Source organism: Cavia porcellus, unplaced genomic scaffold (assembly GCF_034190915.1).
Source record: "Cavia porcellus strain 051 isolate PalLab524CR breed Dunkin Hartley unplaced genomic scaffold, mCavPor4.1 scaffold_27, whole genome shotgun sequence".
Classification (NCBI taxonomy): domain Eukaryota; kingdom Metazoa; phylum Chordata; class Mammalia; order Rodentia; family Caviidae; genus Cavia; species Cavia porcellus.
This window is the reverse complement of record NW_026947510.1, coordinates 17,270,223-17,295,355: the sequence shown is the minus strand read 5'-3', so window position 1 is coordinate 17,295,355 and position 25,133 is coordinate 17,270,223. Positions and strand designations below refer to the sequence as shown.

The window sequence follows — 25,133 nt, the reverse complement described above, 5'->3', positions numbered from 1 at the left end:
AATGCTCCTCCCAGCTGCGCCCCAGCCATTGTGCAGAGTGGGAAACCGAGGCCCAGGAGCTCTGTGAGCCTGGCTCCTGCCTTTCCTCTCTCTAGGCTCTTACTGTGCTCTGTTCTACTCTCATCCTCACTGGTTAGCACCAGTCAGAGGAAATGGCCCTGGATGACACAATTATCCTAATTCTTGCCATACTGTGAAGTAAAGTAAAACCGGGCCTGGTAAAGGGTATCATTACTCTCCAGCCTCTGCGCCTCAGGAGTGGAGGGCAGGCCCCGGCCCTACCCCAGGCAGGCACAGAAGGCCAGGGCTGGGGTGGGGCAGAGCGCTGAGAGCAGGCCCTGGAGGGCTCCTGACACAGTGCAGAGAGAAATCCTGGGGACTGTTCTGTGCTGAAAGATGTTTCTCACTGTTTCCTCCCTGAGGGCTTTGTTCTTTTCACCAGGACTTGTAGAATTCAGAGCTCCTCACCTTCCCAGGCCTGTTCCAGCTCAGGACACTTGGGACATCTGGTGTCATTCTGTGTTGTTTACTTTGCTTTTTCTTCTAAGTTAGGGTCTGGCTATATAATTTAGATTTAATTCCCAGGCTGGCCTTGAACTCAGGACAACCTTCCTGCCTCAGCCTCCTGAGTGCTGGGGTGATAGGCCTGGCCATCTCACCTGCCGTGAGTGGATCACTTGTTTATGCTTCTCTGTCAATCAATCATTAATCTAGAGGTACCTGTAAAGCATCTAGTTTTGGTTGGGTTTACAGTTTTCCGCATCTGTGAGTGATATTCATACTGTTTGTTTTGGCTGTGCTTGGGATTTAAGCCTGCCAGTCCAATGCTGTATCACCAGGCCACACCCCAGAACCCTGGTCACCAACTCTGAGACTCACAGACAAGGTGAAAGGGTAAGCAGAAGCATCACCCCTTCACTGGCCAGAAATAGGGGTGCTCTGGGGCCCTGGTATGCTCAGGGGATGGAGCTCTCAGAACGTTTTGGCAACTTGAAGGTTTCAGGAACCCTTCCGGGGCTCAGGGGACTTGGGGTTCAGGCCTCTACACAGGTCCTGTCCACTCCCCCCAAAGCCTCTCTGCCCAGGCTGTGAACTGTGGTTTACCCCACCCTCATGCTGCTGGAGTGTAAAACTTTTCCTGTTCCAGTTTTTTGGAAACATCATCTCCTTTCCTTTAGGAAACTAGGACCTCTCAACTGGGTGAGATTTAGTAGAATAAAATAAGGAATTAATGTGGAGCCGGGGTTCCCATAACACTATTAGTATTTGTATAACATGATTAAATTCATAAAAGTAAAATGAAATAACATAAAATAATTTCCTTTTGCCCTCCCTCTCCCCAGTTGCACACAGCACACACACCTCTAGCCAACTGGCACAACGATAGGATTCTTTTGGATGGAGCACAGTTCAAGGCCTTGAACTTGCTATGTGGCTCAGGCTGGCCTCATACTGGTGGTGATCCTCCTGCCTCAGCCTCCCCAAGGTTGGGAATATAGTCAGATGCCACAGAGCCTGGCAACACCAAGACTGGTGACACACTGGGGTAGAAACGTGGACCAGTAAACTAATGCTATTTTCAGATGTGCTGTGCTCACAGCTCCTACGGAGGATCCTCTGTCATCCCAAGCTTTTGTTGGTGTGCTCAGCAGGTGTCATGGAGAGGAACCGAAGAGACTCAGCCAGATCTCCTCTCTTTTCTCTCACAGACTTGGAATATGAAACGTACACAGCCAGGTGACCAAGCGCCCCACTCAGAAACTGCTGAACTAGAGCAGCCCCAGGAAAACTAAGTAGAGTCCATACCCCAGATACAGGCAGCGTAAAGGGCAGAAGTTGGAGGGAAGGTGTTGGAGGCGGAGGTGGGTGAGGGTGATTCCTGCTGGTTCCCAGTGCTGCTGTCCACCTGCTGCTGCTGCTTCTGTGTCTCAGATGTCTGACACACACGCACAGCTGCCCAGGTGGCCTGGGAAAGCCATTTCCTCTTCGTTACTTCTACATAGAAATAATAACGTAAATAGGCCCAGGTCTATTACTTATTCCCTATACAGGTCACAATCTGCAAAAAATCAGGAAATTCAATTGGAGAGTTTACAGAATCCCTTCTGAAATAAAATAATAAATGTGCTTTGGTTCATCTGAAAAACAGACACATACACAAGGTTCTTTGTCCTGACTTTTCAAAGACTTCAGTGGTTGAAAATTGCCTTTGGCAGCAAATGTTTACAGTCAAATGATTCACTTCAAGAGCACCCTAGAGTTCTAAACATACGTGAACCAAACTCAGCAAAAGAGTAAATTCTAAGAAAACGGAAGCTGTGTTGGGTGATGCACACCTGTACCCCAACACTCTGAGAGGCTGAGACAGGAGGATCACAAATTTGAGCCCAATCCTGTTTAAAAAAAAAAAAAGTCTAAGGATATACCTCAAGATCCTGGGCTCACACTCCAGCACTAAAAAGAAAGTGCAACAGCAACAACAATCAAGCAGGAAAGAAAGAAAGAAAAGGAAAAGAAAAAGAAAAAGAAAAAAATGGGGAATATTACCCTGTTTGGGTCATTGGTACCCAAATTTTAACCATATGTCTTTTCTCATCAAATTATAGTAATTTATGGTAGTATGATGTATTTTGGTACACAGTAAATGCATAACCACTGAATTTGTACAATGACCCTACTCTGGCTGAGGCGTTCTCCTGGCACACAGAGGCTGTCCAGGAGCGGGTAAAGGAGCAGCAGGGCAGCCAGGAGCCCGTGGAGGTGACAAGCGTGGAGTGTCTGTCGGCCGAAAGTTGCAGGGATCCCTCCTTGGCTGGCCTGGCTCCCCTTTCCCACGTGCCTACAGGGGCAAGAAGCCAGCACCCTTCCCTCCATGGTTCAGAAGCTCCCAAGTTAAAGCTCATCCCTCATCCATTCAGCACGAGGTTCAGTCACTCCAGAAATTGTGTTCCCTGTCAAGCCACCATCTTTGTTTATCCATTAAGAAAAAAAAATCAATCGAACAACATGGCCCAGTAGACAAAAAAATCAGAAGACAATGAAACAGAGGCAGAAAACGCCATTAATTAATGCCATGTTGCTTCATTCAGGTTTGCAGTTCACGCAGAGGCACTTCATGTTCATCTCAGAGACGCAGGACCTCAGAGGAACTGCTATTTAACCTTTCTCATCGATGGAGGGAAACTAGGTTAATACATCCTGGGACCCTCTGGATTGTAGTTCTGTCACCACTCAGCTCAAGTGCACCCTTTCATGAGGCAAACTCACTGGTCTCCTGAGCGCAAGGGATACAGGCCTGCTCTGCTGTCCCTGGCTCAGCCTGCTTCTGGGGGCCTCACTTCACACAGCACCTCAGCTAACGTTCCTGCACAGGCAGTGAGGTGGAAAGCGCACCCCTCCATTCCGCAAATCCCTGTCTCATCCACTGCTCATGGGCTGTGTGACTTGGCCCAGGGGTGTGAGTTTTCTTACCTACAGAAGGGCAGTAAAGCTGGCACACTTGTAATTCCCAGCACATGGGGAGGCTGAGGCAGGCGGGTCACAGGGTTAAGCCATCTCGGCAACTTAGTGAATTAGTGAGGCCCTGTGTGGAATGGCAGTGGTGACAGGGCCAGCCCAGCAGTGCCGCCGTGAGGAAGAAAGATGAGAGCTGGGCTGGCTGGGAGTGTGACGGGAGTGTGTTTAGGGTTCCCACACACAGGCCCAACTCTTTCCAAGAACAACTTCATTGTTCGATTAGATTTCTGTCAGTTCTTTTAGTATTTCACATAGTGAAAAGTGATCAATGTTCTGTCCAAACTTCTTTTCTCATAAATTAGGAATAAGCATGTCACCTGCCTTTATTTTGTACTACACGCAATTTTGATTGATCACTGGGTACCAAATTATGAATAGTTGTCAAGAACTCTAATGACCCTTTACCAAGAAGCTGCTGAAGCCCAGTATGTGTGAGTTATAAAGAAAGGAAGTGAACTGGGTGTGGCACATGCACCTGTAATCCCAGTACTCAGGAGGCTGAGGCAGGAGGATGGTTGCAGTTTTGGGACCACCCTGGGTTACAAAGTGAGCTCAAGGCCAGCTGAACTGCATAGCGAGTCCCTGTCCCAAAAAAGAAAAGAAAGAAAGAAAGAAAGAAAGATTTAGTGAGAAAATTATCACTCGACTGAAAAGGCATTACTATGTAGATCCTTTTGCCAATCTAAAATTCCTGCTTATGTCAGGCCAGGTGTTGCTTGCCTTGGGCACAATCCCAGAAGCCCGTACCAACCCTCTGCTTTAACTTCCAATCGCAGTGGAGCACACTGAGGTTATACCCTGCACCCAGCCCAGTGCCTGGCAGGTGGTAGACACGCCAACAATATTTGTCAGGTAAACCAGTGGAGACAAGCTAACCAGCTGGGGGCAGATTGAATTCCCTGCGCTCCAAGCCGGATTGTCCTGGGGAGGCCAGGAGACCTCACAGAGAAGCAGGATGTGGCAGGTGATAGCCACGCACCAGGCTCGGCCTGGTCCTGTGCCCTGCCGCCCTCTTCACCGCTGCAGAGTGGAGTGGAAGGCTTGAAGCCCTGTGAGGGGAGAGTGAGCTCTGTGTGTGCACCCGACCGACGCTAGAGGGCGGGAGAGGCAGCAGCCGCGCTGGGAGGCCGCGGGGGCTTCCCTGGGGTACTGGGGTGGTGGTGGTGGATGTCTTTCCTCCTATGCAGGTGCCTTGGATTTCTTTTTTCTGAATAATCCCCATTCTATATTACAGCAGGAATCAGGAACTGGAGCAGGATTTCAGCCCCATGCAATTTGAAACATCCACATTTGTCAATAATTCCTTTTTGTCCCCTGATAATTCAAAGACAAACCTGGAAATAATCAGGAAAATTTCCCAAGACCCATGAGCACTCTGAGCCAGCCCCTGTGTCATCATCTAGGTGGCAGTGCATTTCCACATGCTCCTTCTCACAGCCAGCGTGGAGAGACGCACTGCCTGCCCCTCAGGTAGGCTTGCCAGGGAGAATACAGGATGCCCCGTTAAGTCAGGCAGAGAAAGAATGAATAACTATTTTAAAACCCCACTTATTTTCAACTTGAGGGTGATTTGTTATTTCACTGTTTAACCTGGTAACCCTAACCTGCCTGGGATACCAAGACACACAAGGTCATTGTCACTCCTCTGCCTTGGCTGTCACCTCCCCTTCCCCCGTCTGGAATGCCTTTCCTGTAGGCAGCTTCTTGTTTGTCTACTCGCTGTTCAGGGCCTGGCTTGTGTGGGACCTTCGTGTTCCTTCCCAGTGCTGCAGGAGGGCTACGTGACACAGTAATTGTCCCGGAAGTGGGAGCCAGAGTAGGACACTGCTGATTCTCAGTGGTCGCCAGCAGGCCGGGTGCAGGGGAGAGGCCCGGGAAAAGGGGTCATTCTAGAAGTCCTTACATACCACAGCAAAAACAAGGCTGGAAGCCCCTGCTGTGGGCGGTGAGCTCTGGAGCACAGGTCAGCCAGACAGGGAGGGAGGCAGCCTTATCTTCCTGACCTCCAGTGTGACGCCTGTGCTTGCTAAGAGCTTGTGGAACTGAATGAATAGGAAATTCAGCAATTTGGGTTTTGACGCCAGATAGGGAATGGAGAGGGTGTGGTTCTAAGAGGCCACGGCATGGCTTCTACTTCTACTTTGGTTTCCTTAAGAGGCATCTACTGTCTCCTTCTGATCTCTACAGGGGCAGGGATATCACAAAATCTCAAGTAATAGTGTGAAGCCCCCAATATCCAGGCACTGAGCAACATAAAGGGATAAGTCAGGGTACTTGTTATCATCGTAGATAGAAAGAACAGGTACATGAACGGAGATTAGAGTGGGGTTGCCTGTATAAAAGAGCAAGTGAATGCTATGGACACCTGGCTTGGAAGTTCAACCGGGTGAATCCAAAGTTTGGTGGAGAAATCTTCAAAGAAGCTCCAGAAAATTATTTAAAGTCTCTATGGAAGTGAATTTTAATAAAGACAGTCATCAAAATGCACAGCACTCCTCTATTCGTTCTGTTAGAAGTTCAGTTGTTGAGGACATTCTGTGACTCATTGCAGGCACATAAAGATACGAGCTGAGCAGGAAACGTCCAGGTTTAATGGCTGCTCACACAGCTTAATCACTTTGGTAGGAAAGTATTTCTTGCTCACTGAGTTTCCAGAAGGAAGAATCTTCCTACATCCTCTGAGATACTGGCCCTCCCTTACTCCTTTAGGAAGAAGACATGCTGGGCCAGCTTGCTTGCTGGTACATTTCTCCTCCTTCTCCTCTTCCTCCTCCTTCTCTTCTCTTTCTCCTCCTCTTCTTTTATCCCTCTCTTTCCCTATTCTTCTTCCTCCCCCTCTTTTTCCTCCTCTTCCCTCCTCCTCTATACTCCTCCTGTCCCACTCCTCCCTCTTTTTTCTCTGCCCCTTCTTCCTCTCTTTTTTCTTTCTTCCTCCTTTACCCTTCCCCTCTTCTCCCCACTCTTCTTCTCCTTGTCCTTTTCCTCCTCTTCCTCCTCCTTCTTCATAACCCTCTCTGGGCCTTCATGTTTGGAGGCTTGTAGTAGCCGAGCTATGTCTAAAGCTGGTAGGAAAGTCAAAGTTAACCTAATTCTGGGGAGTGGCCCTATTGTATCTTAAATAGTTCCCACAGCACATGTGCTAAAGTCTTGGTTGTCAGCCTGTAGCACTATGGGCAGCAGCGGAAGGAAGCCCGGTCACTGGAGCTATGTCCTTGAAAGGGCTACTGGGGGGCTGGGGATTTAGCTCAGCGGCATAAGCGCTTGCCTTGAAAGCAGGCAGTCGTGAGTTCGATCCCTGGTACCGATAAAAACAAAAAAAGACAAAAATAAAATAAAATAATAAAAAAAGAAAGGGCTACTGGGCTCTGGTTACTTCCTCTCTCTTTGATTCTCAGTCACCACAAAGTGAGCAGCTTTGTTCCGCCACGTGCTCCCCACGATGAGGGTCTGCCTCACCACAGGCCCAAGAGCACTGACGCCAACTGACCATGGACTGAGCTTCTGAGACCGTGAGCCAGAAGTAAGGCTTTCCTACGCAGAAGTTGATCTTTTCATATGTTTTGTCACTGTGATTAAACACTGGCTAGTAAAAGCCTACTGCTGCCCTAACCATAAGCTGGAATTTTGTCACAGTTTTAATAGTAACAGTCATTTCCCCTCTTTTTCCTCTCAACCTCCTCTCTTTCTTCCTCCTCCTTGTGTACCGAGAATTGAGCTCAGGGCCTTTTCACTGGGTTCTTTCTCTAGCTCTCTCTCTCTCTCTTTCTAATTTTTATATTAGTTTTCCCTATGTCACTAAGTTGTCCAAGCTGGGCTCAAATTTGCAACCCTCTTGCCTCAGCCTTCTAGAGTGCAAGGAGTACAGGTGTGCACCACCATGTTCACTGCATAGATGTTCTTTCAGTGTTTCTCTGCCTTATTCCTTTGTTTACTATGTTCTTTGTTCAGAGCTTGGGCAGAAAATGTGGTTTTACAAAATGGGGCTTTCTTAAACCATAAACGATCTCCTAGTACATGAAGGTCATTATTCTAAATTCCCTATGTATGTGCTTGTATTTAATTCTCATAACAACCCTATGAGGAATATACTATTAATATTATTATTGCTATGTTGCAAAAGAGGAAATGGAGACATTCATTAGCCTGACAAATGTTATATATTTAAGACAGGAAGAGGGTGGGACTCAGGATGTCTATAAATCCTAGATAGTATTGTGCTGCCTGTCCTATGTTTTGTATGTGTGTGTGTCTCTGTGTGTGTGTATGTGTCTGTGTGTGTGGTATAATACTTTCACTTTTTGGAGTTACTTTAAATTAGTCATATATCAACAAACCAAAGTACAAGTATATGTATACAATTATTCTTTCCTGTTTGGAAAAACAAGCCTGAAGAGGGAAAATGCCAAAACCAGCATCACTGCGCTCTGGCCTCAGACTTGCCAATGTTAGGAGTAGAGGGCTCTTCCCATCTCCTGCTGACTGAGACAGAGCTGTCTGGATTAGTGCGTAGTGCTGCGTCTAGTGGCTCACTTATTTCCTCTCTACCTCCTCCTTAAGCAGTAAGGAGGAGGGAAAAACAGTGGAAGTGAGGTCTCTTCAGGTTAGACAGAAACAGTTCAGAGAGTTTTCCCCTCCAGATAAAGGAAAACATGTATCTCTGACCAGGGGAAGACAGTAAAGTGCCACCTATAACTGCGGGAAGGTGACCCTGAGAGTACAGCACACGCCCTGTTTTCAACACAGAGCTCACAACTTACTTGGATCATGGAGGAATGCTTTGCCAAGTGGCTGTTTAAATTGGACATCAGAATAAAATCTCGTATCAGACATCTGCTTTCTAACAACTTGTTTTCTCTCCAGTGAAGTCTGTATGACTCACAAAACTAGAGGAATAAAATTTGTTGGAAATGAGTCCAAAGTCATCCTAGGGAGTTTAGAAACTGGAACTTTTTAGCGACTATGAAAAGGTTTCCTGAGTCTTCCTCAAAACACTAACCCAACCATCATTTATGATCATCTGTGGCCACAAACCCAGAACAAGGTAATTATGCCCTGTGTTCTGTTCCATTCGGATCTTGATCGTTTCCAGCCAGATGTGACCTTTAGCTCAAGTTAGAAGGTCATGTTAGAAGGTGGCCTGTGTCACTGGTCCCACATGCATTTTTCTTAGAAATTATGGTTATAAACAAGTAGGACAGGAAGTAATGAACCCCGTGGAGATGGTGCTGGAAAGGTCAAGTCACAGTGATCACAGTTGCCAATGTGTGACTGCTTGGCATTTGATAAAACAGCTGAATCACCTTTCTTCAGCTTTCTCCCCTGAAACAGGTCACCCATCCTTCAAGAGTGAAGTACCCTTCCTCTGCCTAGAAGAGAGAAGCAGCCTTACCGCTTAAGTCAGGGGCTCAGAGAACAGGCTGAGCAAACAGGCTTTGCTGAGTTCCCCACAGGGGACTGCTCTTAAATCACATCCTTTCTGTCTTCCAGCTACACTTCTGCCTGATGTTCCATGATTTAACAAACCAAAGCACAAACAGGAGTCACCTGTTTCCTTAGGTCTTCATCTCTGAAAGTTCCCACATCTCCTAAGACATTACACAAATGTGTTTCTCTTGTTCATCTGTCTTTCGTTACAGACACCCCACCTGTAAACCCAGCACTGGCTGTGGAAAAGCAATCCCTCCTCCCCTACAGTTTTGGCATTTCCATCTTTGATCTTCATCAGCATTTCTTTTGCAGACATTTTCTTCCCTTGGTCTTGGGAGTCAAACCCAAAGCCTTGCACATACTATACAAGTATTCACCCCCAGGCCTGCAGAAACTCAGAATACTGAATAGCTCTCATGAATGCAGAACCTTCCTACGATGCCCATGACACATTTCCTACTCCTGATCAGATTAATAGGGCAGCAATCCAGATTTTTTTTTTTGTCTTTTTCACTTTTTATCGGTACAGAGATCGAACTCATGACCGCCTGCTTGCAAGGCAGGTGCTTATGCCACTGAGCTAAATCCCCAGCCCCAGCAATCCAGATTTTTCAGTCATGTTAAACAGAGTAAACTGTATGACTAAGAAACTCTGGAGCAAGGTGCCTGATGGCTTTTTAGAAGACAGGTTGCTCCTTTATTCTTTCTGTGAAGTCTCTTCAGAGGGCTCAGCTGATATGGATTACACATGGTCTTCTTATGGATTTTCTCCAAATGGTAGCTAACTGGGAGTTCTGGCTGGTGTTTCCTGGAGTGGGTGCCAAACGACAGAAAGTTGTTAAGAAAACAACTGGTCAGCAGTCTGCCTATCCCTAGATGTGATATCCTGATTGGCTCATTCTAATTCCGGAATTCCTAAATAGGTCTGGGTTCTCCCAGGACATATGGGAGAATCTGTGGGTAGGAGAAACTTCTGGGCTATTTTTGTCACCTAGGGCAACCCTGCTATGGGAAAGCCCCATAGCTAAATTCTAAAGCCCAGCAGGAGTCCAAAGCTGTGAACTATTCCACCAGAAGGTGGCTCCAAGCCTAGGAAGGTGCAGATTCAGCTCCTCTGACACACCATACCCTCAGGGATGCTTAGGCATCAAAAACAAGGATGATTAATGGCTACCGCATAGGGTCTGTAATGAAAACCAGGGCTCAGTCATGCTAGCCTACATGGCACCTGGAGCTCCCTCTCTGATGTCCCCTACACTTCTGCTTGGGCTGCTCATAAAAAGATCCTCTGAGCAATCTCTCCTGCAAATAGGACAAATGATCCCTAATCCCCAGGTGACAGCTGTTCTCACCTATGCCCAGAGGAAGGGAATGCTACACAGGCCAAGAAGAATCTCAACAAACAGGATGTGCTAGTTCCTGCAGCTTGTTACTGTTAGATCAGACCCTTTGTGTCTCATCACACTCCTAAAATACTGCCCATCCCTCATCAAACACAGTTTTCTCTGGCCTGAAGATTCATTTCTGAAGATACCTGTGTCGTCTAACACTTTAGCTAAATAAATTTGTTACGCTGACTTCTTGTTAACCAGTTGTTTGTTAGGGGTGTGTGGGCCATGACCCTTGTAATGGATGAGGAAGAGGTCTTACTTTTTGTCCTCTACAAACATATATTAGTCAAATTTTCTCTTCCTGGGACAAGTACCCAACTTAAAGGAGAGAAAGTTTATTTAATCCGTGGTCGATTGGCTCCAAAGGCAGAAGCATCGTGGTAAAAGTGCTTGGCAGAGTAATTTTCCTCAACCCATGCCATCTAGGAAGTACAGAGAGAGGAAGAAGGATGAGAGAGAGAGAGAGAGAGAGAGAGAGAGAGAGAGAGAGAGAGACAGAATATGCGGGGCTGGGCACAGGGTATCCCCTTCAAAGATGTGTCTGCAGGGATCTGCTCCTCCCACTGGGCCACTTCCTTGCAGCCTGCTGGGCAGCCAACTCGTCAGTGGACTGATTGGTCCACTGATGGTGAGGCAGCCCCTTCATGAGCATTAACCTTGTAAAAGTCCCACTTCTGAACACACGCAACACTGAGAATATTTAAATCTGAACCATACCACTGGGTAGGAGCATATGCATTCATGTCTGTGAGGAGACTGAGGGATGGGAAATTATTTTAAATTACTCCCTTTTTTTTCTGGCAGTACCAGGCATTGAACTCAAGGCCTTTACACCGAGTGACATCCCCGTTCCTTTTTATGATTTAATTTTCAGAGCCTACCTACTAAGTGACCAAGTTGCCCAGACTGGGTGGGAACTTCTGATCCTCCTGCCTCAGTCTCCTAGAGTGCTAGGATTACAGGTATGTGCAGTCCCTCCTGGCTAGAATTATAGAGCTTTACATCAGGGCAATTAATTATTGTCTAAAGCTGCTTCATAGTTGCTGGGTCACATGGTTAAAGTATTTTTAAACAAAACGGTTTGGGCTCATTCTGTGGCCTTTCTACCTCTTCAGCCAACTACGAAAGAGTAATATCAGTTATCAGTTAAGGAGAGCATACTATGTATCAGATTGCAGGTAAAATAATTCCATAATGGCTTCATGTATTCTTCTTCTTTTTTTTGTCTTTTTCCTTTTTATTGGTACCGGGGATTGAACTCCTGACTGCCTGCTTGCAAGGCAGGCGCTTATGCCGCTGAGCTAAACCTCCAGCTCCCATGTATTCTTCTTAACAAACTGGTGAAGTAGTTATGATCATCCTCATATTACAGATAGGAAAAACAAAGCTTTGACTCTAAAACAACAAGCTATGAACACAGACTCATTGAGTGTGTTCGGTTCCTTAAAGCTATAAGGAATGACCTCGCAAAATGCCAGTTTGAACAACTACCCCCTGGCAATCACCTGTTACACAATCAGTCCTCCTTATTCATGAATTCTGTATCCTCAGATTTGACCAACTGTAAGGTACAAATTTTCAAGGGGGAAAATAGTGTTGATACAGAACATGCAGATTTTTTTCTTGTCATTAGTCCCTAAACAATGCAATATAATAACTTTTTACATATTGTTTATGCTGTATTAGCTATCATAGGGAATCTGGAGATGATTATTGTTAGGTCTGAGAAGGGGAAAAGGGGGAAGGAGTGGAGTGGCCCGCGGTGGCTGCAAAAATAAGAAGTATAAAATGTAAGTAACCTTTATTTGGGGAATGCGGGGAGAGAACCCCCCCCCCCCCAACTCCCAGGGCACAGCATCTCCACCCCGGGGCCAGTGATCTCTCTCTGGAACACACTCTCTCGAACACGTGGAGTGAGACACATAAGTAGCCTCAGCCTGGGGTGGAACCTAGGGGGTATTAGGGATGCACAGGTAGCCCATTGGTCTTAGTTTGGCGCCACAGGTAATTTTCAAGGGTGGGGGTATAGGGTTACAGGTAAATCTCTGGGGGCAGGGGAGGCAGGAGCTCCCTAATTCCAGCTGAGGCTTTTCCTGGCTAAAGTGTCCGGTCTGGGCCAGCAACCCTTTCAATTATATGCACCAGGATGAGTGTAGCTTATGTTCAAATGTGCCACTTTATAATAAACAAGGGTCTTGAGCATCTATGAATTTTAGTATCCTTAGAACCAGTTCCCAGAGATATCAAGGTGACAGTTCTTAAGTCCTTAAGGGCCAATCTCCCCCTTTCTTTAAGCATGAAGAATGGTCCATTTTAGTTAGAATGGCACCAAGAATAGGCTGAAAAGCAGCAGCTACTGGAAGCCATGAAGAAGCAGCCTGCAGCTTCACTCGCAGACAGTTCCTGGAGCCATCACCGAACACCAAGTGTGCGCTGAGTGCTGTGCCAGAGGCCAAAGAGTCATATACACAAATGAGGGGCCTCGCTAAAAAAACGTGATTTATTCATGCTATGATCCTCAAATTCCTGAAAATCTCCAGTAGCATGCTAGAAAGCACTCAAAACCTCATTATTATTATAGCTTATCACTTTATTGCTTCAATTTTATTCAAAGACTGATGCGGGTATGGGGGAGTAAGTAATTTTATAGCTAAATTATTTAAAGCACTTTAGGCAAACAAATCAAACATAGATATTATGGAGCTGAATGTTGCCTTATTTTGTAAGATAAAGTGCTGGACTTCAAAGAAGTTGCTAGCACAAGATCGACATCCTGAGGATTGCACCTTCAAATTCCAAAAGGTATTTGGGTCCTTTTTTCTGTGGAGAATTATGATGTTTATCATTGCATGGAAATGGCTTAAAAGCATAGAGCATATTAATTAGTGAAGGGAAATGGAAAAAGAAAGACCAGTGACATTTTTTAGATGCTGAACTCTACGGACTGAGAAAGGAAACAGATGACCCAGGAGTCAGAAAGAGGAGAAACTATCAGGAGCTTAATTGTAATCAGCTCAGACAGCTGCAAAAGTTACGTGATAAAATACAAAAGAGGAAAGAAATCGAGGAGGGGTATAGTGAGCCTAGGATGTTGAGGGAAGAAAGGAAACTCAGGAAAAATGGAGTAAAAGATTGAATTGATACTCAGGCTTTTGGAAATTGCTGAGGAATAACTGCTAAAGACAACAAGAAGGCTGGCCGACCAGGGCTCTGGGGAGGGTCTCGAGGCACACAAATAAAGCCAGCTGGGAGTGAGGCCACACTGGAAAGGGACAGAGGAGAGCAGTCTGAGATGCGAAATGTACAGCTGAAGACACCAGTAAAATGAATTAGGGAAAAAATAAAAAATAAGTAAAACTTGTAGTTCAGGAAAATGAGAGACCCATCTTCTAAATAACAGCCATCTCTGGAGAACGCAAAGCAACGGGAAGAGAAATTTCTCCAAAGAAAATTTTAAACATTTGTCTGAAGTAAGAGACTAAGAACAAACAGATACAGATTAAATCTTAAAGGAAGAAATTCAACACTGAAAGGCAGTGGATAATAGATATGAAGCCATCAGAAACGGGAAGTGTGACCCAGGATATGCCCTGGGGTACAGCTCAGCAGTACAAGTGTGCTTAGCATGCTTGAGGCCCTGGGTTCAATCCTTAATATCACCATCATAAAAGGAAAAAATTAGACTCAGTGCTATCAACCTGCATTCTTAAGGGTTCAGGAAAAGTTTCTGTGAATCCTTTCAAAGATTTATTTTATGACCAAACTCCAGTCATCCAAGAAAGGTCTGGAAAAGTCGGACAAAGGACAAAAGACTACCTGGAAGGCTGAATCTCTCTAGGGCTAAAGTTGAAACTACAAACATTTTAGAAATATGATCTCAGGGGGCTGGGGATTTAGCTCAGCGGCATAAGCACCTGCCTTGCAAACAGGTGGTCGTGAGTTCGATCCCTGGTAAAAAGAAAAAAAAAGAAATATGATTTCAAATTTAAACCTCATGATCAAAGATTATTTTAAAACAACAGTATTGTTAACGGGTGTTGGGAAGTGAAGGGGAAGATATCAAAGTTAGATAAATATGTTGATTTCCTTTTCAAATGGAGGAGCAAAAGGTATTCCTTCTTTAAAGCTAATAAATGAGAGAAAAGGTATGATTATGTACTATCTAATTTTTTTTTGTCTTTTCCCTTTTTATCGGTACTAGGGATCGAACTCATGACTGACTGCTTGCAAGGCAGGCGCTTATGCCGCTGATCTAAATCCCCAGCCCCATACTATCTAATTTTTAAAATCATGTTTGAACTCTGTGTGTGGTGTGTGTGTGTGTGTGTGTCTGTGTTGTGTTACAAGGATTAAACACAGGGGTTTCTGAGCCACTTTCTTAGTCTGTTATACTTGTTTTGAGACAAGGTCAACTAAGTTGTTCAGGCTGGTCTTGAAATTGCAATCCTCCTGCCTCAGTCTCCTCATTAGCTGGGATTACAGGCATCTGCCACCTCACCTGGCTTATGATTTTGATGTTTTCCTCAAAAGCCCATGTGGTGAAGACTTAGCCTCAGGCTGTGGTGTTAGCTGGAGGTGGCAGGGCCTGGAGGAGATGTTGGTTAAGGGAAAGAAGTTAGGTTACTGGGGGAGTGTTTTTGAAATAGTTGCTGGGACCCTGGATTTCTTCTTCTTCTCTGGTTTTCTGGCCACCAAGAGGTAAACATATGCTTTGTCAAGTGCTCCTACCATGAAGTGCTGTCTTATCACATGCCGAAAAGCAATAGGGCCAACTGACCATTGGCTGAAACTTCACAAAATATGACCCAGAGCTTTCCTTCTTTTAAACTTATTACCTCAGGTATTTGTTACAGTAATGGAAAGCTGACAAACATAGATTACTTATTGAAATAAAAATAATAAAACAATAGTTACAACAAAGGAATGGTTAAAAGACTTGTAGGGAGAATGTTGAAGAGAAAGTCTTTAAAGGAGTTCTTATTAAGCCTTGGCCAGTGAATCTGAAGAACTGAGAGGTATCACCTGATGTATGCTATGACTTACCCCAACTGGAATTCCTCCTGGTGTATGGGTAATTTGGGAGATCAATACAGCTAATGTTTTGAGAAGAGCTATCTGTGGTTTTACCAGCTCACACTGAAATTGTAAAGACTTTCATAGTTGTAATAATTGGGTAAATGTGAATCCAAAAGTTTATATTTCTATCAAGGAATTTCCCCTTTTAGATCAAAGATAATATCCCCTTTTAGATCAAAGAGGAAAAACTGCCATGAGGAGCCTCCTATTGATGGTGCTGATCGTCTACATCAGAACATTTCAAATAGAGTTTTTTTAAAAAAAAATAATGGTTAACATAGTATATTTTATCTTTGAAATAACTCTCAATGCCATAAAATATAATAATAAAACCAAACAAAATAGAAAAATGAAAACAGTCTATGTTTCAAAATACAACAGCCACTGCCTTCCCTTTTTAGACACTTCCTCCCCTTTCACTTTCACAATCTCTATTGTACATTTTGGGTCCCACTAACTCCTTTAGTTTTTTATACTAGGGAGACAGCATGACGTTCACCCATGTGACCCTGAACCATTTCATCCATGAGCATGACCTCAAGTCATCTCCACTTACCTCCAAGAGCCTTGAAGTTATCTTTCTTTAAGCTGAGTAGCCTTCCATTGTATAAAAGTGTCATGACTTTCTAACCAATCTGCAGCTGATGGGCAAGCTACCCCTACAGTTTTTCAGGGTATATCAATTTGGGTTGCAAGTTGTTTTCTTTCAGGACTGAAACACTTCACTCTAGCCTCTTCTTGACTTGATGGTTTGTGTGGAGAAGTCTGTCATGATTCTGATGGATTTTCCTTTATGGGTGATCTGTTTCTTTTCTCTAATAGCTTTTAATATCCTATTCTTGTGTTAAATTTCTGGTATCTTGATTATTGTATGTCTGACTGTAGATTTATTTTGGTTATGGCTAGCTGCAGTGCTATATGCCTCACTAATCTGTATGTCACATCCTTGTCCCAGAAGTCCTTTGCTATTACTTCTGTAAATAGATTTTTACTGTCATTTGTGTTGACCTCTGCTTTTTCACTAACACCTATTATTAAGTTATTTTTCTTTGCATTCTCTTGCAGCTATGAATTGTTATTGCCTGGTTCTATGTTATTTCTTTTCTTTTTCTTTCTTTCTTTCTTTCTTTCTTTCTTTCTTTCTTTCTTTCTTTCTTTTTTGGTACTGGGGATCGAACTCATGACCTTACACTTGCCAGGCAGGCATTTGTGCCACTGAGCTAAACCCCCAGCCCTCCCCCCACTTTTTTTTGGTATCAGGGATCAAACTCACAACCTTGCATTTGTCACACAGGCACATATACCACTGAACTAAATTCCTGGGCTCTATCTTATTTCCAAAACAGATTTCCTTTTACAATTGCAAGCTACAAACTTGTCTTCAAGTTTTGAAAGTCTGTCTTCAGTTTCTTTTAAGTGGCTTTGCCAGCTTTCAATGGAGATTTTAATTTGCTGGGTATCTCTCTGAATCTGTTTCAAGTATTTTAAATCTTTTTATATTGTTCACTCAAGGTTTCCTTCATTTTCCTATGTTCCTCTACTTTTTAACCTATGTCTTTAGAGGTGCTTAGGAATTATTTTATCATGTTTTTCATTTCTTTTCCTACCTGAGATAGTATTTCTAATTTTTTTTATAACCTCATGAAGTTGTTTCTTTACTTTAGTTGCCATCACTTCAGGTGTGCAACCCCTGATCTCTCCCATGTTTACATCTCCTGGACTTACTCTACTTGGAGCTGGTTCCTGGCTGAAGTGCACGTGGGAACAGGGCTCGCAAATCAAGTTTTAAAACAGTATTTGAGGCCAACTTCCCAGTTTCCTGCCACGCTTGGCCAACTCCTGGGGATCTTGCGCCTGCCTGTGCACTCAATTCTGGAAACTGGGAAGCTGGAGATCTTGGGCCTGCTTGCCCTACTCCCAGTGACCCTCTCTCAATCCTGGGAACCGGAAAGCCAGAGGTGAGTATCTGCTCACCATCCCGAGCCCCGGGAGTTTGGGATTATCATGCCAGCCAAGGAATTTCCCAACTTCCTGCCACACTCAACCAGCTTTGCAGGTCATGGGCCTGCTTGCACCAACTTCCCCACTTCCTGCCACACTCGATCAGCTTCACCTGCCTGCCCCACACCCAGTGACCTGGTCTCAATCTGGGGAACTCGGTGGCCAGAGTCCTAGGAGCTGAGGGCATGGAAGACGATTTCCAACAGGCCCAGGGGAAGCCTTGGAACAACACTTTAAATATGGAAATATAGGAAAATGACAAAACAAAAGACCAAAATACAATCTCAAACCTCCAGCCCAGCCCAAATAACCCTAGCAGCTATGCACATAGAAGGAAATATATGCCATATACCTGAAATATGTGAAATAAAGAAGCAACTCCAAGAAACTTTAAAGGAATTCAAACTAGAAATAATCTCCCAGGTAAAAGAAGAAATGATAAAAGAAATGAAAGAGATGCTGAACATATCTAAAGAAGACACAGTTAAAAAATTAAAGGAACAAAACAAAAAGATAGAATCCTGTGATGAACAATATAAGAAACAAACAGAATACATCAAGCAGATTCAAAGAGATATACAGGAAATCAAAAACTCCATTGAAAGTTGTTAAAACAGCCTCAACAAAAGTGAAGACAGAATTTCAGACCTTGAAGAAAAGATTGCAGCTAGTGAACAGGAAAGAAAGGTCTTTTAAAAATAACTAAGAATCAGGAAATAACAAATCAACAGCTGCAAGATGATGCAAAGAAAATCAACATAATATTGATAGGGATAAATGAAAAAGAAGGGGACAACACAAAAGATATGAAGAGGATATTTAGAGAAGTAAAAGCTGAAAATTTCCCAAACATGAGAATGGAAACTGCCATCAGGATCAGTGAAGCATATAGAACTCCAAATAGCCATAACCAAAATAAAACTACACCCAGGCATATAATAATCACCATCCCAGAAATCCAACATAAGAATGGAATATTAAAAGTTGCAGAGAGAAAAGACAGATCACTTATAAAGGAAAACCTATCAGAATCACAGCAGAATTCTCGGCACAAACAATAAAGTCAAGAAGAGCATGAAGTATTTCAGATCCTAAAGGAAAATGATTTCCAACCTAGACTGATGTACCCTGAAAAACTGTCCTTCAAAATGGATGGAGAAATAAGATACTTCCATGACAAAGAACAGCTGAAGAACTTCATGATCACCAAGCCAACCCTGCAAAGAATACTGAAAGACAGCCTAGGTACATTTAGGAAAAAACCACTAAGCAAAGCAGACAATAAAACAGAACAGAAAGATAAAGATGCAACAGCAGAAAGATAACATGTCACCCATAAACCAATATATAACAGTTATAACCATTAATATGGTCTCAGTTCAACCTAAAAGAAACAGACTGGCAGCATGGATCAAGAAACAACATCCAACCAAATGTGGGCTACAAGAAACCCATTTAACCCAAAAGGATACTCACAGTCTGAAAGTCAAAGAATGGAAAACAATACTTCATGCAAGAGGACCCCCCCCCCCAATTGGGGATACCTATTCTGTTTGTTCAATGTGAACTTCAAACCAAGAATGATCAGAAGAGATAAAGAAGGTCATTACCTACTGGTTAGGGGAAAACTTCAAGAGGAAGAGATAACAATCTTAAATATATATGCACCAAATTCCAGAGCACCCAGTTATACAAAGCAAGTATTAATAGAGATGAAAAATCAAATTAGCAATAACACAATTATAACAGGAGACCTTAACACACCATTGACACCAAGGGACAGATCAATCAGTCAGAAAATCAGCAAATAAATAATAGAACTGAATCACACCTGTGAACAAATGGACTTGATAGACATATATTGAGTGTTCCATCCAACAACATTGGAATACACATTCTTCTCAGCAGTACATGGGACATTCTCTAAAACAGACTACAGAACATATTTAAATAAATGCAAAAGAGTTGAAATTATCCCATGCATGTTATTGGATCATAGTGCCATGAAACTAGAAATTAATGATAAAAGAAACTGCAAAAATCCCACAAACACATGGAAATTGAATAACACACTCTTGAGCAATCAGTGGGTCACAGGGTAATTGAAGAAGAAATTAAACAATACCTACAAGCAAACGAAAATACAAATACAACTTACTGGAATCTGTGAGATGCAATGAAAGCCGTCCTCAGAGGAAAATTTATTGCACTGAGTTCTCACATCAGGAAAATGCAACGAATACAAATAAGTAACCCGATGCTACACCTCAAACATCTAGAAAAAGAAGATCAAGTCAAGCCCAAAGCCAAAAGAAGGGAGGAAATTATAAAAATCAGAGCAGAAATTAATGCAATAGAGACTACAAAAACAATCCAAAGAATTAATAAATCAAAGAGTTGGTTCTTTGAAAGAATAAATAGAATTGATATGCCCCTAGCCATTCTTATTAAAAAAGGGAAGAAAAAAACTCAAATTTATGCAATAAGGAATGAAAAAGGTGAAATCTCTACAGATTCTGTAGAAATACAGAAGATCATCAACACCTATTTCGAAAACCTCTACTCTCATAGGTTTGATAACCCAGAAGCAATAGACAGATTCCTAGAAACATATGAAGTACCAAAACTAGGTCAAGAAGATGTAAAACTGCTGACTAACCCAATTTCTATTAATGAAATCGAAAATGTAATTCAGTCCTTATCTACAAAGAAGAGCCCAGGCTCAGATGGATTCACTGCAGAATTCTACAAGAAATACAAAGAAGACTTAATGCCGACACTCCTCAAACTCTTCAATGAATGAGCTTATCAATAGAGCTTATCAATAGATAAGCAATCCTTCCTAAGTCATTCCTGGAAGCAAATATTACTCTAGTACCAAAACCTGAGAAAGACCCAACTAAAAAAGAGAACTACAGGCTAATCTCCCTAATGAACACAGATGCAAAAATCCTCAATAAAATATTGGCAAATGGGGCTGGGGATTTAGCTCAGAGGCATAAGCACCTGCCTTGCAAGCAGGCGGTCGTGAGTTCGATCCCCGGTACCGATAAAAACGAAAAAGACAAAAAAAAAAAAAATATTGGCAAATATGATGCAGCAAATCATCAAGAAGATCATATACCATGACCAAGTGGGATTCATCCCAGGCATGCAGGGATGGTTCAACATATGTAAATCAATAAATGTAATCCATCATATCAATAAAGCCAAAAGTAAGAATCACATGATCATTTCTTTCAATGCAGAAAAAGCTTTTGATAAGGTCCAACATTCATTCATGATAAGAACCTTACAGAAAATTGGACCTTACAGAAAGTCTTTATGTCAATATGATAAAGGCCATCTATGACAAACCAACAGCCAGTATCATATGAAATGACCAAAAACTGAAGGCTTTACCTTAAAATCAGGCACAAGACAAGGATGTCCCATATCACTGCTCCTATTTAATATAGTACTGGAAATACTAGCCAGAGCAATTAGATAAGAGAGAGAAATAAAAAGGATAGGAAAAGAGGAAGTTAAATTATCATTATTTGTGGATGACATGTATTTTACATACAAGACCCCCAAAACTCCTTGAAAGACTCTTAGATATAATAAATAAATTCAGCAAGGTAGCTGGATACAAAATCAATACTCAAAAATCAATAGCATTGTTATATACTAACAACAAAATCACAGAGAGAGAAATTAGAGAAGCCACACCCTTCACACTAGCACCCCCCAAAAATGAAATACTTAGGAATTATTCTCATGAAAGAAGTGAAAGATCTGTATATGGAAAATTATAATACACTGAAAAAAGAAATTGAAGAGGATCTCAGAAAATGGAAAGACATCGCTTACTCATGGATAGGAAGAATAAATATTGTGAAAATGGCTATTCTCCCAAATGCTTATACAGATTCAATGCAATCCCAATAAAAATACCATCAACATACCTCATAGATCTAGAGAAATCACTCCTAAAATTCATCTGGAGCGAGACAAGACCTAGAATAGCAAAGACAGTTCTAAGCAACAAAGGCAAGGCAGGAGGCATCACAATCCCTGACTTGAAGTTATACTACAAAGCAACCATAGTAAAATCAACATGGTACTGGGATCAAAACAGAGTTGAATATCAGTGGAATATATTAGAAGATACAACCACAACTACAAACACACTCAACCACCTTATCTTTGATAAAGGAGCCAAACATGTTCACTGGAAGAATGACAGTCTCTTTAATAAATGGTGCTGGAAAAACTGGCTCTCCATATGCCGAAAACTAAAACTAGACCCGTGCCTATCACCATGTACTAAATTAAAATCTAAATGGATCAAAGATCTGAATATTAAAACAGAAACACTAAATCTATTGGAAGACAAATTGGGTAAAAACTTTGAAGACATAGGGGTAGGTAGAGAATTCATGAACAGGACTCAAACCGCATGGGAAATACTTCCCAGAATCAATAACGGGGATCATGTCTTATTAAAAAGTTTCTGTACATCAAAAGAAATCTCCAGTATAGTGAAAAGAAAACCCACAAACTGGAAAAAAAATCTTAGTAAACTGTCCTTCAGAAAAGGAATTCTGTCTAAAGCATATAAAGAATTTTAAAAAAATCAGATCCCCAAAATTCAAAGATCGAACCCAAAAATGGGCATCTGAGATGAATACACAGTTCTCAGATGAAGAAATACAAATGGTAAATAAATACATGAAAAAATGTTCATCATCATTAGTCATTAGAGAAATGCAAATTAAAACCACACTGAGATTCCATCTCATTCCTGAAAGAATGGCTAGGATCAAGAAAACTACCAACAACAAATGCTGGAGAGGCTTTGGGGAAAAAGGAACTTTCCTGCACTGGTGGTGGTAGTGTAGACTGGTGCAATCACTTTGGAGGTCAGTCTGGAGATACCTCAAAAAGCTGGGATTGGAAGTCCCATTCAACCCAGTTATTCCACTTCTCGGCATATTCCCAGAAGAACTGAAAACATCATATCACAGTGATATTTGTGCACCCATGTTTATAGCAGCACAATTTTTTTTTTGTCTTTTTCCTTTTTATCGGTACCAGGGATCGAACTCAGAACTGTCTGCTTGCAAGGCAGGGGCTTATGCTGCTGAGCTAAATCCCCAGCCTCAAGCAGCACAATTTGTAAAAGCCAGATCTTGGAAACAACTTAAATGTCTATCAACTGAGGAATGGATAAAAAAAGTTGTGGTATTTTTATACAATGGAGTACACTCAGCTATAAAGAATGATCACATTGAGATATTTATAAATAAATGGGCGCAGCTTGAGAACATACTCATAAGTGAAATAAATCAAACTCACATATATAAATACCGAATACTCTCTCTAGTATAAGAAATGGTAAGAATATATAAAAGTATGTGGTAATCATGATTCCCCATTATATCGCTTTGAAACCTTTTAATGTTCTCATTCATTAGTTGGAATGGTTATATTCTGGCTTGTTTGATTTTGTTGTCTGTGATGGTATGAACAGCTATTTTGAAGAAAACAACACATTATAATAGCTAGTGCTGATTTAATATCATTTTGTTTTGAAGTCCTACCAAGCTTTTCTTCTGTCTCCATTGGTTCTATCATGTTGTATCTTATTGGATTTTATTATATGTGATAGTATAAACAAAATTTTTTATGGATAAGGAGATAGTATAGTAATCATTGTTCATGTTCTATTAGTTGGTTCTGAATGCCCTGTAATACTTTCATTCTCTTCAGTGGTTTTATGCTGTCTTGTTATGTTTGATACTATAGTATATGAAGGTATACTCAAATATTTCAAGGAAAGAGACACTCTGGTAGCTACTGTTATGTTGGGTTTTATGTTGCTTAAATTGTTCTGTTCTGACCTGTTTTGTTATATCCTCTTTCATCTTAATCTTTTTTTAAATAAAAAAATACAGTATTTGAAAAATGAATTCCAGCCTATGCATCACTGTTTTTGTACACAGAAATACATATTTTATAAATGTTATACATATTGATATTATGTTATATAGATAATATGATCAAAGGGGTTTTTTTGTTGTTGCTGTTCACATATTAATCATGAGTTGGGCTCACCAACATATCTGTGTTTATGATTCTCTAGGCAGTCAAAGTGAAAAAATCTACCTGTGAAGATGAACAGGAAAAATAAATCCTGGCTTTGAGTCTCATATTCCCAATGATGGGGCCAGGCTTCTCCGAGCCTCACTCTGGGACCCATCAGCTGAAATCTTAGGCTACACAGCAATCCTTGTGCTGCAAGTGTCTAGAGGTGCAGACTGAGAAGCCCCTCAACAAGAGCTTCAGGACTGTGCCCTGGAAAATGCTTAGTCAGCGCATGTGAGAGCTTGAAAGTACTATATAAATGGCAACTTATTGGCATCATAAAAAAAGTTCTGGGTTTTAAAAATATTTCTTCATGGACAGGATATTTCTTTTTCATGGAAAGGATTTTGCTAGGTATACTAAAAAATAAAAAAAAAATGATAGCATGTAAAATGAACATCTGTTATACAGCTGGTCCTCAAAGTAGATTAAGGTACAACTGCCACATAAAAAGTGAAAAAGAGAAATCTCCTCGCATTTTGTCTTATCCATACTCTGATGGAATTTAAACCCCCTCACATTTATTGCCTAATTCTCCTGGGATTTAGCACATTTAAAGTCCTACAGGTGAAAGGTCATTATGGTTATAAAACCTGCTTAAATATTCCACCTATGTTGGAAAGTCTCAGAGCTTTAAACCCTGCCTCCCCCACCCAGTCCTCACTCATTGCCCTCTGTTGAAAACTGAAGTGTTTATTATTAAAAGTACATGCACGGACAACTAAGAGGCAGCTGTCTTGTTGTGTGTAGTGCTGGTCAGAACAAAGGTGTCACTCAAAAAGTGCTAACTGTCATTCAAGTGAGCCTACCATGTTTCTGTAAAGATGGCGAGGAAGCCACAAGGCAGAAACTGAGTCACTCTGTCTCACAAGAAATGTATTCGAGAGACGTGGTGATACTTGGCTCGCAGATGGGAAAGCTTAAGAGACACAACAGTTGTGCTCATGTAATTGAAAGGCTGGTCATGCAGACTATGGAATAGATTTATTCTGTGTTGCTGAGAGTACAGAACAAATGTCAATGAAGTGGTTCATTTTGATTCATTATAGCAAAAATATTCTGACTAATTGGATTTAGATTTCTAAAAATCTGATTCCTGAAGCAGAGAAGGAGCTCCTTGCTGCTAAGAATAACCAAGTAGAGGCTAGCTGAGCATTGCTTAGGACGGTGTGGAGGGACATCTCAGACTACAAAGCGTAACAATAAGCAAGGAATCTACTTCTACATTCTATCACTTGTGCTAGTTATCAAGCCTTTTACAGAATTTTCAAAATGCAGAGTCATGATTTGGGGGATTAACTTCAAGACCCTCTGAGTAATTTAGTCTCACTGCCTTCTAAAAAAGGAAATCGTTATTCTCCTTTCTAAAGATGAATGAAAAGCAGATGATGAACATGAAGAGAAGGAAAATCAGAGGAAAAAGCTAAGGGGGTCCATGGCTCTCTCTCTCTCTCTCTCTCTCTCTTTCTCTCTCTCTCTCTCTCTCTCTCTCTCTCTCTCTCTCAGAAATTAGCCTATAATTGAATAGTTCTATGAACTGCGAAGCCCTTGAATAACTAGAGTGTACTTTCATCAAAGACCAACTCACACTTG

The 25,133-nt window shown here is 42.1% G+C and overlaps 1 protein-coding gene across 24 annotated transcripts in view; it reads right to left on the bottom strand.

Annotated features, from left to right (window-relative positions):
* Nucleotides 1-25,133, bottom strand: part of Kiaa1217 (KIAA1217 ortholog) — a 728,606-nt gene that overhangs the window by 288,270 nt on the left and 415,203 nt on the right. The window contains exon 3 of one of the 24 annotated variants that reach the window (XM_063238537.1): nucleotides 21,359-21,410. The exons of the other annotated variants lie outside the window; for them this stretch is intronic. The gene's annotated coding sequence lies outside the window, so the exon portion shown is untranslated. The remainder of the gene's footprint in view (nucleotides 1-21,358; nucleotides 21,411-25,133) is intronic. 24 annotated transcript variants of the gene reach the window in all.